The following is a 16,702-nucleotide window of genomic DNA, read 5'->3' on the forward strand; positions in this document are numbered from 1 at the left end:
ACAGAAATGCAGGTACGACAGACCATGTCCCTGGCTGGAGTGGGGAGGGGGGAGGAATACCCAGTGATATAGGAGTAGATAGGGGTTGGTTCCTGAGCGTAGATAGGAGCCCATTGGTTGCTGGTCACCTGGGCTCATGGCTAAAGGGAGGTATAAAAGGTGGGCACCATCTTAGCTCTGGGTTGAGTAGAGACAGGGAGTAGAGGCTCTGTAGGAGCTCTACTCCAGAGTGGGCCTAGAGAAAGGCCGAGGAGAAGAGTGGAGAGAGAGAGGAGGTGAAGGGGAGCTGTGGTTCCTCTCAGCCCAGCTCCACGAGAAGGGAGAGGAAGGAGGAACAGAAAAGAGGAGAAGAAGAGACAGAGGAACAGAGGGGCTCAGGAACAAGAAGGTGGAAGGGACCCTAAGAACCCACGAGAATACCGGGTGAAGGGTCAGGCAGATTAAGGGTACCAGATCCCAAGTTGGTGGAGGAGAAACAACCCTCAGCCAAAGACCGGAGGCTGTGACCATTTATTGGTGCAGCACCTCATCAAACCTGCTAGGAAGGCACCATAAAGGACAGCAGGGAACGGGGCCCACATTTACCCGCGCAGATCTGCGGCAGCTGGACAAAAGTGGGTCACTGGTGAGGCAGGCCAGAGGAAGGATTGAAGGGGGTCCTGAGCCATACTTCTGAGCTGCCTGGGAGTTGACCGAGCCCCACACCTGGTGGACGCAGCACGGCTCGGGCGGTCACTGCTGACAGAAGTGACCCGGAACAAATGAACTGTGAGTAAAGACCCTGGACTGTAATTTGCTGTCTGTGTGCTCCTTCGTGCCTCCAGCACTACCGGTACTGGGACTCTCACCACCATCACTCCCACCATTCACTACACTGCCCTGGGGCTGCACTCTTCCCGTGGGGAGTCACACCACCTCAGCTGCACCCACCATCAGCCCCAGCGGTCTGCCCTGCAGCAGCGGTTCCTAATGACCGCAAATCCACAGGTGGCGTAGTCGTACATCACTTAAAACATCTAAAAGACTGCCGCTGGTCTGACCACCCTGAGCCACGGGACCGGGTCGCCACTACTACCCCCATCGTCTCCCTGCTGCCCTGTTCCGGGTGCCCCGCGGCCCAGGGGGCGAGTCAGAAGCATATAGAATCAATGAGTGGAATAGGCTGCCACGAGAGGTGGCAAGTTTTCTTTCAATAGAAATCTTCAGAGGCTGGACAGACATCTGTCTGAGATGGTTAAGTGAATCCTGCATTGAGCAGGGGATTGAACACGATGAATGACCCTAGAGATCCCTTTCAACTCTAACATGCTTTGATTCTACTGTAGAATATCACAGATTAATCATTTCACAGTCACAGTGAGTGACTCTACCTCAGTATCACTTGTATCACTTGTATCAATCTGTATATTCTTATTCACAGACTGAGACTACACTCCCATTTTCTATGTTCTTCAGCGCTTCTGTAGTATACCACATAGGGATAAGCGAACGTGCTCCATGATACTCAGATATCTGGGTGCTTGGATGTGCTCGGCACTCGCCGAGCATTGACTGGTGCTCGGATTTGAAGCTCAAATCCTCGCCCCGCTTGTTTGGCGTCTATTACACAGTCAATAAACATGCAGGGATTGCCTGCCAGTCATTGTAATTCTGTAGCCATCTTGTTAGTGGCATTACTGTGACTGGCTGACTGCAGTACATCATCAGGGGTTATAAAAGCACAGGCACCATCATGCTCAGGATACTTTGGCCATTTCACACCTCAGGGACAGTTCTTACTGGAGGGAGAGAGTGGTTGTCCAGGCCTGTGTGTGCACAGTTTAATGGATCAGAGTCCTCTTGTGTTGATAATGGTGCTGATCCATCATATTAACAGTCCTTATAAGGGCTAAACCTGTGCTTTGCTGTTTGTATCAGATACATTCTGAATTTAGCCTAGGGAGGGAGAGTTGCAGGAGCAAGGAGAGTGGCTGAATACAGTTTCTAGGCAGGCCTTAGGGTTTTGTAGTCCTTTGCTAAATATACAATATATCTGCTTCACGTGACCACATTCTTTTTTGGGGGGTAAAAAAATGTACTATATTATCATTCATAGAATATTACTTACTTTGTGTTACATTTCGGTGGTATATAACACTCCAAAAAAGCGTTCAAAATTTTTTCTAGACTCAGTCATTTATAGAGTATTATGCAGTTTTGTTACATTTTGGTGGTATAAAACATTCCAACAAAGCATTCAAAAAAATTTATGGATTCAATTAGTCACCCATAGAGTATTATGTACTTTGTGCTACATTTCAGGGGCATATAACACTCCAAAAAAGCATTCAAAATGTTTTCTGGATTCAATTAGTCATCCATAAAGTATTACGTGGTTACATTTCGGTAACGCAATTCGGTAACACTCCAAAAAACGAGTTAAAATTTTTTTCTGGATTCAATTAGTCATCCATAGAGCATTACATACTCTGTATTACATTTGGGTGGTATATAACACTCCAAACAAAGCGTTCAAATTTTTTTATTTTTTTGGGACTTAATTATTAATGCATAGAGTATTATGTACTTTATGTTACATTTAAGTAGTATATAACGCTCAAAAAAATTCTGGATTCAATTAGTCATCTATAGAGCATTTCTTGGTTTGTGTTACATTTTGGTGGTATATAACACTTCAAAAAAGAGTTAAAAAATTTTATGGATTCAATTAGTCATCTAGAGTATTACGTGATTTTTGTTACATTTTGGTGTTATATAACACTTGAAAAAAGAGTTCACATTTTTTTTCTGAATTCAATTAGTCATCCGTAGAGTATTACGTACTTTGTGTTAAATTTCGGTGGGATTTAATACTCCAAAAAAGTTTTCAATTTTTTTTCTGGATTCAATTAGTCACTGTTACGGATCCGGGTGGTGGAACCTCTGTGCTGTGATACAAGGAGGGACCAGAGGGGCGTAACTAAGTGCCTAACCGGACTGACCCTGGTCACACGGCGGCTTAGTCGACTCCATGAACCGAGGAGGGACTGGGAAGGTGAACCAAGTGCCACTCTGGGACCGACCTTGTGTGAGAGCAGGCGACTCCCATGGGACTGATGGCCGAAGTCGACAGGCACAGCAGATGAGCACGGCTGGTAGACAGGTGGGTGATGCGGGTAGACAAGCAGGTGGGCACGGCAGATAGACAGGCAGGTGGGCACGGCTGATAGACACGAAGGTGGGCATGGCTGCTAGACAGACAGGCAGACACGGCTGATAGACAGGCAGGCGGGCACGGCTGATAGACAGGCTGCCGGGCACTGGAACCTGAGGGCTGAGCAAAGTGTTAGCACACAAACAACAACCTTGCAGAGACACCTCCATTTTGGAGGAGGTGCCTTACATAAGGGCAGTCCTCCGGCCATTGGCCGGGGACTCTTTAGGATGGTGCGCGCGGCCCCTGTAAGAGGGAGGGAGCGCGCTCGCCCTAAGTACAGTGCCTGGGGAGCTGGAGTGGCAGGATTGTCCACTGAAGAAGAGATGAGAAACGTAATTTGGGGGTGTCGACTGTAAACCACAAAAAACGGAGACTTAGCAGAGGACTCACTCACATGGTTGTTATAAGAAAACTCGGCCCAAGACAAAAGTTCTACCCAATCGCTAAGGTGAGCGTTGACAAAGTGCCGAAGAAAACTGGTAAGGATCTGATTAATACGTTTCACCTGACCATTGGACTGAGGATGATAAGGTCGAAGAAAAGTCCAAAGTGACATCCAGCAGCTTGCATGTGTCTCTCCTTAAGCGAGAAGTGAACTGAACTCCTCTGTCTGAAACAATGTGGAGAGGTAAGCCGTGGAGATGAAAGATGTGATGGATGAAGTCCTTAGCCAGCACAGGTGCGGACGGAAGACCAGGCAAAGGAATGAAGTGAGCCATCTTGGAGAAGCAGTCAGCGACCACCCATATGACGGTAGAACCGGCAGATACCGGAAGATCAGTGATGAAGTCCATAGCAATGTGTTGCCAAGGAGCAGAAGGCATGAGGAGAGGAAGAAGACGACCAGCTGGGAGGTGCCTAAGTATCTTGCTACGGGCACAAGAGGAACAAGCCACGACAAAATCCGCAACATCCTTGCACAGGGTGGGCCACCAATAATGTCGGGCAATGAACAGAAGTGTCTTCCTCTGGCCGGCATGACCAGCCAGTTTGGACGAATGACCCCAGAGTAAGACCCTCTTCCGATCCTGAGCCGCTACAAAGGTCTTACCAGGAGGTAGATGAGAAAGGTTAAGCGGAGCAATAGTCATTATTCTGGAGGGGTCAATGATGTGTAGAGGCTCTTCCTCTTGGTCGGTAGACAGGAAAGAGCGGTATAGAGCATCAGCTTTAATATTCTTGTCTGCTGGGCAGTAATGGAGAGTGAAGCTGAAACGAGCAAAGAACAAAGACGATCTGGCCTTACACGGATTTAGTCTTTTGGCGGTCTGCAAGTAAGCAAGGTTTTTATGGTCAGTGTAGATGACCACTGAGTGCAGAGCCCCCTCAAGCAAGTAGCGCCACTCCTCCAGTGCTAATTTGATGGCCAGCAATTCTCGATCTCCTATGGATTAATTGCACTCGGACGGAGAGAAGAGTTTGGAGAAGAAGCCGCAGGTCACCATTCGCCTGGACGAGGATTTCTGGGTGAGCACTGCTCTGGCCCCAGAGGAAGAGGCATCAACCTCCAGGAAGAACTGAAGAGAAGGCTTGCTTAACAGAGACAAAGGCACTTTCCGCCTCGGAAGTCCATTCCCTGGGATTTGCCGTTTTACGGGTGAGAGCAGAGATGGTAGCAGTCCAGGAGGAGAAATGAGGAATGAAGAGGCGGTAATAGTTAGCGATCCCAGAAACCGCTGAATAGCTTTCAACCCCTCAGGTCGGGGCCACTTTAAGACAGCAGACATCTTCTAGGGATCCATCCGGAGACCAGTCTCAGAGATTATATACCCCAAAAATGATAGGGAGGTCTGCTCAAGGAGGCATTTCTCATACTTTGCAAACAGGCGATTCTTCCGGAGCCTCAGCAGTACTTGACGAACATCCCTACGATGAGAGGGCAGATGAGGGGAGAACGCAAAGATATCGTCCAGGTACACCACCACGCAGGAATACAGGAGATCTCGGAAGATGTCGTTCACTAACTCCTGGAAGACGGCTGGAGCATTACAGAGACCGAAGGGCATCACACAGTACTCGTAGTGACCATCCCGAGTGTTGAATGCTGTCTTCCACTTGTCTCCCTTGCAAATCCGGACCAGATTGTACGCCCCACAAAGATCGAGCTTAGTGAAGATCTTTACACCTTTTAGGCAGTCAAACAGCTCCAAGATGAGAGGCAGGGGGTACTTATTTTTGATGGTAATCTGGTTTAGGCCCCTATAGTCGATACATGGATGAAGAGAGCCGTCTTTCTTTTTGACGAAGAAGAATCCTGCTCCAGCCGGAGAGGTGGATTTCTGGATAAATCCCCTAGCAAGATTCTCTTCTATTTACTCACACATAGCACGGGTATCGGCCAGTGACAAGGGGTAGATTCGCCCACGAGAAGGTGAAGCACCAGGTATTAGGTCGATGGGGCAATCATACGGCCTATGAGGTGGTAGTGTCTCTACCTCCTTTTTATCAAAGATGCCCGCATGTGAAAACTAGGGTGCCGGCAGGCCAAGTAGGTTAGCTGGAGTAGACGGAGGTCGAGCAGGACGAACCGGAACCAGACAGGACTTATGACATTCCTGACCCCAACGGAGCACCTCACCCAAGCTACAACTCAGGATGGGCTCATGTCTCAGTAACCAAGGCAGGCCAAGCAAGAGAGGATGAGAGAGACCGGACAGCACAGAAAAGGAGATCCTCTCCGAATGTAGCATTCCCACTTGAAGAGTTACAGGCTCAGTGACAAACAAGATGGTCTCAGAGGGAAGCTATCCATCCACAGAGGAAACCGCTAAAGGATCAGCCAGACGTATGGTAGGAATCTGATATCGCTCCACAAGGGCCTGTTGAATGAGGTTCCCAGAGGCTCCGGAATCCAGATAGGCAGTCTCGAAGACTTATCACTGGTAACCGAAACGGACAGAGTCAAGGGCAGAGAGGAAGAACTTTTGCCTAGGATGACCTCTCCGAGCGGTCCTAGACACTGGAGTTTCCTGGTCTCACCGGACAGGAGTGGATTAGATGCTCTATACTGCCACAGTAGAAGCAACTCCCCTCGGCGCGGCGGACCTCCTGGCGAGACTTAACCATCTTAACTTGGTCTATTTGCATACACTCTGGGGAAGACACTGGAGGGGATGCTGGTTGCGAGACTGGCCTTTGGAAGGTTGGTGCAAGGTGCAGGGATCTTCTCTCATGGGTCGCCTCCTTAGAACGCTCCTGAAAACGGATGTCGATTCGTGTAGCTAATGACACTAGGTCGTCCAGAGAGGGAGATATGTCACGACCGGCTAGCTCATTCTTGATCCATCCAGAAAGGCCCTCCCAAAAGGTGGACACCAGAGCCTCATTGTTCCAGGCAAGTTCAGATGCGAAGGTGCGGAAACGCATGGCTTACTGTCCCACAGAGAGACTCCCTTGGTGGAGTCGGAGAAGAGAGGAGACAGTCAAAGATTTTCGTCCGGGCTCATCGAACACCTTCCGGAAAGCCGCAAGGAAGGCCTGGAGGTTGGACACCAGAGGATCCACTCTCTCCTACAGAGGGTTAAGCGACGCCAACGCCTCTTCGGTGAGATGAGACATGATGAATGCCACCTTGGCCCAGTCGGAGGCGAACTGGTGTGCCAGGGGCTCAAAATGCAGCGTGCACTGATTAATGAAACCCGGACATAGGGCAGGGTCACCACCAAAACGTGGAGGAGCAGATAGCAGTGGTCCTAAGCCAGATGCCACAGTGCCACTGGGTTGAGGTGCCACCGGAGCAGGTGCCGCTTGGTTAGAGGCGGACACAGTTGGGGTGGACAGCGAATCCAAAAGGGAGTTCACTGTTCGCAGATAGGACAGGATAGTATCCTGTTGGGATCTCTGACGAGAGACCTTTTGGTACAGGTCTGAGAGCGAAGGAGCCTGGGAGCCACCGGATTCCATGGCCTGTGCAAACTGTTACGAATCCGGAAGGTGGAACCTTTGTGCTGTGGTACAAAGAGGGACCAGAGGGGCGTAACTAAGTGCCTACCCGGACCGACCCTGGCCACACGGCAGCTTAGTCGACTCCGTGAACCAAGGAGGGACCGGAAAGGTGATCCAGGTGCCACTCTGGGAGCGACCTTGTGTGAGAGCAGGCGACTCCGACGGGATTGATGGCCAAAGCCGACAGGCACAGCAGATGAGCACAGCTGGTAGACAGGTAGGTGATGTGGGTAGACAAGCAGGCGGGCACGGCTGATAGACAGGCAGGCGGGCACGGCTGATAGACAGGCTGGCAGGCACTGGAACCTGAGGGCTGAGGAGAGTATTAGCACACAAACAACAACCTTGCACAGGCACCTCCATTTTGGAGGAGGTGCCTTACATAAGGGCAGTCCTCAAGCCATTGGCCGGGGACTCTTTAGAATGGCGCGCGAGGCCACTTAAAGAGGGAGGGAGCGCGCGCGTGCCCTAAGTACATTGCCCGGGGAGCTGCGCCTGGTGCGTCCACTCCGGGCAGATGCAGCAGGGGAGCCGGAGGATGCCGGACCGGGAACGCGGCGGTGAGGGGATCGGCGTCTCTGCCTGATAGGAGGCAGAGACGCTACAGTCACCCATAGAGTATTACATGGTTTGTGTTACATTTCTGTGGTAATTAACACTCCAAAAAAGCATTAAAAATTTTTCTGAATTCAATTAGTCATCCATAGAGTATTATGTGCTTTGTGTTACATTACGGTGGTATTAAACTCCAAACAAAAACCACTTTGCTTGCTGCAGGTGACCAAATTTTTTAATATTAAGAATAAACTTGGTTTCAAGAGACCTAGAAATTAGAAAATGCATAAGGCGCGCGGTAAGGGACGGGGAAGTTGAAGTGCTGATGATGCTGCACGCAGACGCTGAGGATGTGGGTCTGGTGCGACTTCGCCTGTTGCTGGAGCACAAGAAACACGGCCATCCATGACACATAGGTTCCTATCCTACTTTTCAGGGAGGCATGGTACACCACTTCTGAAGCCACACCAGTTCGAACAGGTGGTCAATTGGATAGGAAATGCTTCCAGCATGCTTGGCAGCACCACTCAGTCTTCCACACGGTCCAGTCCCACCAGCCTGCAGCCTAGATCACATAATCCTAACCCTCATCCTTCTTTCTCCCACCATGTTTAGAACCTGGAAACAAGTGATCCCACACTATGACACACTGAGGAGTTTATAACATCATTTTCTGGATTGTGGCCTCTCAATCTGCATGCTCCAAGAGGGACAGGAGGACATGCTGTTTAGTGATGCACAAAAATTAGAGCAGCCATGACCACAAGACAAATTTTGTCTAAGGAGATGATGATGAAACCCAGTTGCCAATAAGTCAGGTCATTGTTTAGTCCAAGTCAGGAGGACCAGGGTGCGTCGGTGGAAGACGAGGTGGTGGATGACAAAGTCACCAACCCAACCTGGGAAGCTGGCATGCTGAGCGAGGCCAGCAGTGCTGAGGGATAGGGAATGGCAGCATCAAAACAGGCAGGAAGAGGCAGTGGGGTGACCAAAGTGAGAAGGCTCCCGCTCCTGTTCAGCAGAGCACCGACACTCGTGAATTTCTCCGTCAAAGAATTCCCCAGTTTGGGACTTTTTTAAAGAGAGTTCTGAGACAAAAAATTGGTAATTTGCACCTGCGCCATGCCAAGATCAGCAGGGGCATGACCACTAAGAGCCTAAACACTACTAGCATGATCAGGCACATGTCATCTAAGCAACCGATTTGATGGGCCAAACGCCTAGGACCATGACTGGTGCAAGCGGGTGACACCACTGCATCTTCCCCTGTGCTAAGTGCTTCCCAATCTCCTGTCCATGACACTGGTGCAGATGCCTCCCACTCTGCACACGTCCTTGCACATTGTGAGCCCCCATCATCAGGCACTGACAAACACTTGTCCCAGCACAGCTTTCAGCTGTCCCTACGCCAGGCCTTGGATTGAAATAGAAAGTTCCCATCCACCCACCCCCTGGCCCAAATGCTAAACAGGCAAATTTTCAGGCTGCTTGCCATGGAAATGTTGCCGTTTAGGCTTGTAGACACGAAGGATTTCCACCGACTTGTGGAGACAGTCGTTCCTCGGCACTTGGTTCCCAGCCTCCACTTTTTCTCCCGATGTGGCGAACCCGCCTTGTACCAGCATCACACCTCCGTTCATACAATCCAACTCTATACATCCAGCACATCTAGAATGGAACACTCTGCTTCCTAGTGCTGCTGTGCAGGCTCCACCTGTCTCTGCGCCCAGACGCTATGGCACATGCGCAACATGCTCTGCACTCCAGACCTCGTTCTGGCAGCGGCATCTACATCACTTTCGGTGCTTAGGCACCGGAGGTACCACTGCCAGCACGTACATATAGCTTTACACACTACTTACTAGTGCTAATGCGCACGTCCCAACTGTCCCTGCTCCCAGACTCCATGGATCATGAGCAACGTGCCCCACCCTCCAGGCCTCATTCTTGTAGCGGCTTCCACATCACTTCCGATACTCAGAAACCGGAAGTACCGCTGCCGGTGCTTCATTATAGAACCACTGACACCAATGATGCCACAACCACCATAGATTGTGCAGGGCGCAACATGCGCTTATTTCTCCAGACGCTCCACGGTATGTACTGTACATCCCCCTACTCTGGTTTCCTCTTCACTTTTCCAGACACAATACATTGAAATCACTAATGAGATCTCTTTCCCACAGTTCTGCTTAGGACACTAGACTATTCTAATATGCGATTTGCATGCAGCCACCTCATGTGATCTACTTTATTTGATATAGGTTAGTATCCTACCATTACATACCCTCCTTCGTTTGAACACCTATTATTATCTCACCTGTTTCTCACCTTTTTTCTATGAATTCTTCTCTGTGTTAGTGCATGGAATTGGCTCTAGCCCTATGTCACTTACTTCTAAGAAAAAAAAATATTTATCTTATTCCATGACTTGGTTATAGATTAAGCAGCTTCCTAGTGAAACACTGCCCTATGTGTTTTGTTATCTTTGGTTTATATTTTACATTTTTTACTTATTGTTTCATTTGTAATTCTTATAGTTCCATTTGTTTGGGTACTTTATGTTTATTTATTATTATTCTTGTTGCTATCCTGGCAATAGCTTTGTATCTATGATTTGGCCACATGTATATTTGTATAGCACACTAACTATGTATATCTCTTTTCTCAATTCTCGGTGAGTGCGGCTGGCTATCTTCTACTTGATTGCTTGGAGTATTCCAGTCAGGCCAGCACCCACACGCTTACTGAGTGTGCATCTTTTCTGCTACCTATTGTAAATTTTTACACTGTGTACAGAGCTTTTATGAGTGTAGGATACCACAACTACACTTTGTTCACAATATTTGAATGAGGTACTACAGTTTGTGCCTTCAAGGGTGTATGGATAACCCTGCTTCTTATTTTTGGAAGGCTTTGCACTTAGTGCATAGACTTTATGAGTCTTGGAGTAGAACTACATGACAATTTGAACAGAATGTGTATGGCCCTCCTTTATGTCTAATACAGGGCGTATCTGAGTCCCTCTTCCATCAAATTTTTGGCCGTTCTTGCTTCCTTCATAAATTATACTGAAATTTCCAATTTTTTAATAAACATTTCAATTTTGGTTTACTTAAATTATTATTTTTTTTAATTATTTTTAAATGTTGCCTTATATACAAGTCATTATACAGAAAGAATGTTTCGTAACATTTTTTTTTCCTGTAAACTCCAATTTATTGCTGATTTTTAATATTTTATTGTCAGTCCTTAAAGTGGAGCAAAAGTGTGACACCATTGTTATCAGCAGCGATCTGGGAGCAGAGATGCTTCCAGGGGTCTTCCCCACGCTGTTCTCCTTCCATTCAGCACTTTTTCCACCCATTTCAACACTTTCACTGCCCCTCAGGCCTCCTTGTAGGGTCTGCCGGAAAAATGCTCTGATTTCCCATTGACTCTTAATATACTCATTACTCGAAATGAGCATCTGAGCATTAGGAATTGCTCGGTTCGAATGACGAGCATCAGAGCATTTTAGTGCGTGCTCATCTCTAATACCACACTCTCACTTAGGCCTTTCTATCCCTTTGTGTAATAATGAGCTGTGCGCCCTGGCCTCCTATTCCTAAGCTATAAAACCCTAAAATCACATGTGATGTGATAGGTTCAAGGCATTATAGCAAAGCCTACATGGCTATGTCCATATATCGTTATGTGAGTCCGCTGCCTCTACAGCAATATGTGAAATGGCACTGATCCAATCTGCGCAAATCAAATTGCATATTGTTGGACTTTGCAGGGACCTGCAAATTCCACTAAAAATCACTCAAAGTTAATTTGCAGAGCATCGATTCATTCATCTCTATATAGTACTAGCTATTGAGCCCGTTCTACGCCCGGGTGGCGAGCATTTTTATTGGTATATGGTCTCCAATCCTGGTATTTGTGTTGCCCCTATCCTGATATTTGTGCTGCCCCCATCCTGGTATTTGTGCTGCACCCAGTCTGGTATTTATGCTGCACCCATCCTGGTATTTGTGCTCCCCAATCCTGTTCCCCCATCCTGTTATGTGCTGTCCTCATCCCTATCCTGGTATGCATGGCACGCCTCATCCCCATTCTGGTATGCATGGCACCCCTCACCCCCAATCCTGGCATGCATGGCACCCCTCACCCTCAATCCTGGTATGCATGGCACCCCATACCCTCAATCCTGGTATGCATGGCACCCCTCACCCCCAATCCTGGTACGCATGGCACCCCTCACCCTCAATCCTGGTATGCATGGCCCCCCAGATCCCTATCCTGGTATGCATGGTACCCCTCACCCCTCAATCATGGTATGCATGGCACCCCTCACCCCTCACCCCAAATTTGACATACATGGCACCCCTCATCTCAATCCTGGTATGCATGGCACTCCTCATCCCCCAATCCTGGTATGCATGGTCCCCTCATCCCTATCCTGGTATGCATGGCACTCCTCATCCCCCAATCCTGGTATGCATGGTACCCCTCATCCCCCATTCCTGGTATGTATGGTACCCCTCATCCCCCAATCCTGGTATGCATGCTACACCTCATCCCCCAATCCTGGTATGAATGGTACCCCTCATCCCCCAATCCAGGTATGCATGGTACCCCTCATCCCCCAATCCTGGTATGCGTGGTACCCTCACCCCCAATCCTGGTATGCATGGTCCCCTCACCCCCAATCGTGGTAGGCATGGTATGTTCATCCCCAATCCTGGTTTGCATGGCACCCCTCATCTCCAATCCTGGTGTGTGTGGTCCCCTCACCCCCAATCCTGGTATGCATGGCCCCCCTCATCCCCCAATCCTGGTATGTATCGTACCCCTCATCCCCCAATCCTGGTATGTATGGTACCCCTCATCCCCCAATCCTGGTATGCATGGTCCCCTCATCCCCCAATCCTGGTATGCATGGTTCCCTCACCCCCAATCCTGGTATGCATGGTCCCCTCATCCCCCAATCCTGGTATGTGTGGCCCCCTCATCCCTCAATCCTGGTATATATGATACCCCTCATCCCCCAATCCTGGTATGCATGGTCCCATCACCCCCCAATCCTGGTATGTATGGTACCCCTCATCCCCCAATTCTGGTATGTATCGTACCCCTCATCCCCCAATCCTGTTATATGTGGCCCCCTCATCCCTCAATCCTGGTATGCATGGTCCCCTCATCCCCCAATCCTGGTATGCATGGTCCCTTCACCCCCAATCCTGGTATGTATGGTCCCCTCATCCCCCAATCCTGGTATGTGTGGCCCCCTCATCCCTCAATCCTGGTATGTATGATACCCCTCATCCCCCAATCCTGGTATGTGTGGCCCCCTCATCCCCCAATCCTGGTATGTGTGGCCCCCTCATCCCCCATCCTGATATGTGTGGCCCCCTCATCCCCCAATCCTGGTATGTGTGGCCCCTTCACCCCCCAATTCTGGTATGTGTGGCCCCCTCACCCCCCAAATACTGGCATGTGTGGCCCCCTCATCCCCCAATCCTGGTATGTATGGGACTCCTCATCCCTCAATCCTGGTATGTATGATACCCCTCATCCCCCAATCCTGGTATGTGTGGCCCCCTCATCCCCCAATCCTGGTATGTGTGGCCCCCTCATCCCCCCATCCTGATATGTGTGGCCCCCTCATCCCCCAATCCTGGTATGTGTGGCCCCCTCACCCCCCTATTCTGGTATGTGTGGCCCCCTCACCCCCCAAATCCTGGTATGTGTGGCCCCCTCATCCCCCAATCCTGGTATGTATGGGACTCCTCATTCCTTTCACGTCGCACACATGCAAAAAAAATAAATACTTATACTCACCTTTCTTCCCTGTGCTCCAGCGCTGCTGTGCCCTGTTCTGCCGGTGGCCGGGGGAGGAGTGCGGTGCCGGAGTACTGCGCTGTCCGGCGCCATTTTGCTGAAGACACACTGCAAATGTGTCTTCAGTAAAATGGCGCCAGATAGCGCTATGTGCATGCGCCGATTCCGACGCCTTCACTCCGCCCCGATCTCCGGCAAGAAGAGGCGCCACGGCAACGCTCCTCCCGGTCATGTAAGTATGTAAGTATGGCGCCGGAGATCGCCGTATGCGTTCAGTGTCTACGCATACCGCGATCTCCTGCGCCATACACTCCTCTTACCTGTAACGGCTCCAAGCGTTCTTCTGTTTGGAGCCAGACTGCGCGTCGCGCATGCGCAGTCTGTAGAGGCTTCAGACAGAGGGACACTTGGCCGGTTATATTATACAGTTATATGAAAAAGTTTGGGCACCCCTATTAATCTTAAGCTTAATGTTTTATAAAAATTGGTGTTTTTGCAACAGCTATTTCAGTTTGATATATGTAATAACTGTTGGACACAGTAATGTTTCTGCCTTGAAATGAGGTTTATTGTACTAACAGAAAATGTGCAATCTGCATTCAAACAAAATTTGACAGGTGCATAAGTATGGGCACCCTTATCATTTTCTTGTTTTAAATACTCCTACCTACTTTTTACTGACTTAATAAAGCACTTTTTTTGGTTTTGTAACCTCATTGAGCTTTGAACATCATAGCCAGTTGTATGCAATCATGAGAAAAGCTACTTAAAGTGGCCACTTGCAAGTCGTTCTCCTGTTTGAATCTCCTCTGAAGAGTGGCATCATGGGCTCCTCAAAACAACTGTCAAATGATCTGAAAACAAAGATTATTCAACATAGTTGTTCAGGGGAAGGATACAAAAAGCTGTCTCAGAGATTTAACCTGTCAGTTTCCACTGTGAGGAACATAGTAAGGAAATGGAAGAACACAGAGACAGTTCTTGTTAAGGCCAGAAGAGGCAGGCCAAGAAAAACATCAGAAAGGCAGAGAAGAAGAATGGTTAGATCAGTCAAGGACAATCCTCAGACCACCTCCAGAGAGCTGCAGCATAAACTTGCTGCAGATGGTGTCACTGTGCATCGGTCAACTATACAACGCACTTTGCACAAGGAGAAGCTGTATGGGAGTGTGATGCGAAAGAAGCCCTTTCTGCAAGCACGCCACAAACAGAGGTATGCAAAAGCACATTTGGAGAAGCCAATTTCTTTTTGGAAGAAGGTCCTGTGGACTGATGAAATCAAGATTGAGTTGTTTGGTCATACAAAAAGGCGTTATGCATGGCGGCAAACAAACACAGCATTCCAAGAAAAACACTTGCTACCCACAGTAAAATTTGGTGGAGGTTCCATCATGCTTTGGGGCTGTGTGGCCAATGCCGACACCGGGAATCTTGTTAAAGTTGAGGGACGCATGGATTCCACTCAGTATCAGCAGATTCTTGACAATAATGTTCAAGAATCAGTGACAAAGTTGAAGTTACGCAGGGGATGGATCTTTCAGCAAGACAATGATCCAAAACACTGCTCCAAATCTACTCAGGCATTCATGCAGAGGAACAATTACAATGTTCTGGAATGGCCATCCCAGTCCTCAGACCTGAATATCATTGAACATCTGTGCGATCATTTGAAGAGGGCTGTCCATGCTCGGCGACCATCAAACTTAACTGAACTGGAATTGTTTTGTAAACAGGAATGGTCAAAAATACCTTCATCCAGGATCCAGGAACTCATTAAAAGCTACAGGAAGCGACTAGAGGCTGTTATTTTTGCAAAAGGAGGATCTACTAAATATTAATGTCATTTTTCTGGTGAGGTGCCCATACTTATGTGTGGCGCCCAGGGGATGGGGACTACTCAGCGCCCGGGCATAATGTCTGGTCTTCGGGGATGTCGCGGTGGTCGGCTCCCGGGCCCGTACCCTGGGGTCTCTCTTAAAAAAAAAGGGGAAAGTAAAATGTCAAAGTTCGTGACGCCACCTGTGATGTCTGGTGAGGACCACCAGCGCTGTGGCAGTCCACTGAGGCCGGTATTACGGCAGCTATGATGGTGTAGCTCCCCACAGGTGGAGCTAGGCCTCAGAGCAGCGGTGTTTGGTAAGGTGCACGATATGGCGGTGACCCAGCCGGGTCCAAGGAAAAATGGGAGACACACTCACGTTTGGCTTCAGTACCTTTTTACTGGTGGAGTTGGGGTACCGCCCAGAGCACTGTAGGGTGAGGGGTGCACTGCAGGTCTCTCCCCAGTGAGCAGGTATAGGGCCTCCTGTATCCTTGCCGCTCGTGTAGTTTATAGCCTGTCTGAAACTAAGCCTAACTTAGTCCTTGCGATGCGCCGGCTGACTTGGTGCTAGGGTCTTTTGCTGAAGAGCACGCTCCTGGTATGGTGGAGCCTCCGTGCCTCCTGGTCCTGCTACGTGTCAGCTCCTGGGCTATCCTGAGGCCTGAAGTCTTCCAGAAAAGATCTGTCTGTTTTCCACAGAGGGTATACTGCTCTGCAGACTCGGAGCCGGTGTCCGGTATATTTCTGGGGTGAGCTTATGAAGCTCCTCTGTCCCCAATGCTACTGTTCCACTAGCCTTCAGCCTACTCTGGGCCCTCACTAGGCTTTACACACTGGCAGTTAGCTGGCTGCCTCTTCTGCCGCTCTCTAGAGCGTCGGCAACGCTCCTAGCTGTCTCTTTCTCTCTGGCTGCAGCAGACTCCAGACTGTTCTCTCTCTGCAGAAACCTGCTGAGTCACTCTCTGCCTAGCTCCACCATCCCTATTTATATATCCCTAAAGGGCTCCCTCTGGTGGTTCTGAGGTAGGGTGGAGGTGTGTGCATGATCTGAGGGCCTCTTGTGGAGAAAACCTGAAATGCACCCCCCCTTTGGATCTGTGACTCCATGCACAGCAGGGCGTCACATATGCACCTGTCAAATTTTGTTTGAATGCAGATTGCACATTTTCTGTTAGTATAATAAACCTCATTTCAAGGCAGAAACATTTCTGTGTCCAACAGTTATTACATATATCAAACTGAAATAGCTGTTGCAAAAACACCAATTTTTATAAAACATTAAGCTTAAGATTAATAGGGGTGCCCAAACTTTTTCATATAACTGTAGATGTATGAAGTAAGGGATACAGACATTT

The 16,702-nt window shown here is 49.0% G+C and overlaps 1 protein-coding gene across 3 annotated transcripts in view; it reads right to left on the reverse strand.

Annotated features, from left to right (window-relative positions):
• LOC141161491 (carboxypeptidase O-like) overlaps positions 1-16,702 on the reverse strand; it is a 220,436-nt gene that overhangs the window by 71,645 nt on the left and 132,089 nt on the right. The window lies entirely within an intron of this gene.

The sequence above is a fragment of the Phyllobates terribilis genome, unplaced genomic scaffold (genome assembly GCF_046119375.1).
Source record: "Phyllobates terribilis strain yellow unplaced genomic scaffold, ASM4611937v1 Scaffold_9__5_contigs__length_417890890, whole genome shotgun sequence".
Classification (NCBI taxonomy): Eukaryota; Metazoa; Chordata; class Amphibia; order Anura; family Dendrobatidae; genus Phyllobates; species Phyllobates terribilis.